Source organism: Octodon degus, unplaced genomic scaffold (assembly GCF_000260255.1).
Source record: "Octodon degus isolate 3935 unplaced genomic scaffold, OctDeg1.0 scaffold00252, whole genome shotgun sequence".
NCBI lineage: Eukaryota > Metazoa > Chordata > Mammalia > Rodentia > Octodontidae > Octodon > Octodon degus.
In genome coordinates this window covers 2,140,630-2,142,296 of record NW_004524828.1, presented here as the reverse complement: position 1 = coordinate 2,142,296, position 1,667 = coordinate 2,140,630, and the positions used below count along the sequence as shown (strand labels likewise).

Below are 1,667 nucleotides of genomic sequence, written 5' to 3'. Positions count from 1 at the left end.
GCTGCCCCAAGACTGGGTGAGGCTTTGGGGGGACACCTAGACACATACCATAACAGGTATGTCCATTTTTATTCTTATTTCACTGGCAAAGCTTGTTACTCAGACTTTATCCAAATGCAAGAAAAGCTGGAAATTATAGTGTTTAAGTTTTTCCCATGCTGTTTATGGAAAGAGGACCCTGAGCTTTACTGGTCAGGTTGGCTATCTCTGCTTCATGATATAGTCCGTGTGCAGACCAAGCTTAAATATGATATCTTATGGGATCATATGTAAGATTGCTTTACTTGTTTGGCTTAAATAGTTTAGACATTTCTCCTACTATGGGACAGAACTTTGAGTCATAAAACGAAACAACAAAACAGTATATTAAAAGTGAATCGGTAAGGGAGCCCATAGAGTGGTTTTCTGTGCATTCATTTATGGTAGCACTGGGAATGAAAACCTAAATAGAAGTGAAATTTACCATTGAAGTCTTGGGGGAAAATTCATTTGGCAGTGGACTGAGATCCAGTATTGCCCTACAAATGAGAACTTCAGGGTTCATGGTCTCAGTTGTTTTGGATTTTCCCTCTAAACCTGTTTTCAGAAATGCCTGCACATTGGTGGAAATGACAAATATCCTCTGCAGTTTTCTATTTATTTATTTTTATTTTTTGGAGGGGGAATGAAAGTAGCCAATCCAAGACTGTTACTTAGTTTTTCTGGCTGCTAATTGACTGCTGACCCGTAACCCATGCACTAGCAGTCCCTCATTGTGACAGGCTGCTGTATCTCCTGCAGCCTCCTGGAGTGTTCTGGACTTTGTTCTTAAAGCCTTAAGGTCCCTAAAATTCCAACAAGATGCTCTGCACCTTCAAAGCCTCCACTAATACAATATTTTATTGAAATAATTTTATAATTGTGGGAGATATACCATATTTAAAGTTTAAACTATACTATGGTATGTCTCCCACAATTATTAGTTTATTTCTCCTTTTGCTGCTCTTCACCTCTCATCTCCGTTCCCTTGAACCACTTCTCTCTTGTAAGAGAGCTGTCCCTTTCTATCCATCCTTATCATTTTCTTTGTACTTTCCCTCAGTCAAATGAGAGACACCATACAACACTTAACCTTGTTTGGTTTATTTCACTAAACATTATATTTTACAGATTTGTCTACTTCTGTACAAGTGTCTCAAATGTGTCATTTATCATAGCTGAGTAGTATTCCATTATATATAGATACTACATTTCTTTATCTAGTTGTCCGTTGATGGGTGCACTTGCTTCCAGAATTTAGCTACTATGAGTTATGCTGCTATAAATATTGGTATTCCAGTACTGCTGAAGTATGATGACTTAAGGTTTTTGGGGAAGATAGCTGCAAGGGGAATTCCTGGATCATATGGAATTTCTGGTTTCAGTTCTTCAGAAATCTCCATACTGATTTTCATAATCATCACTTTAGTTTGCACTCCCATCAACAATGCAAAAGAGTGCCCTGCCAGAGGCACGCCAGCGTTCCTCATTATTTGATTTCCTGATGATTGCCATTCTCTCCAGGGCAAGATGGGTACTTAGCATTTTCTTTTGCTTTTTTTGATAGCCAGATATATTGAACATGTTTCATATATTTCTTGAACTGCTGTATTTCTTCCTCTGTAAAGTGTCCTTTCATTTCTTTTGTC

At 38.0% G+C, this 1,667-nt stretch overlaps 1 pseudogene; it reads right to left on the bottom strand.

The window, feature by feature from the left end:
• Nucleotides 1–1,421, bottom strand: part of LOC101591233 — an 8,984-nt pseudogene extending 7,563 nt beyond the window's left edge.
• Between the last annotated feature and the right edge of the window lie 246 nt (nt 1,422–1,667).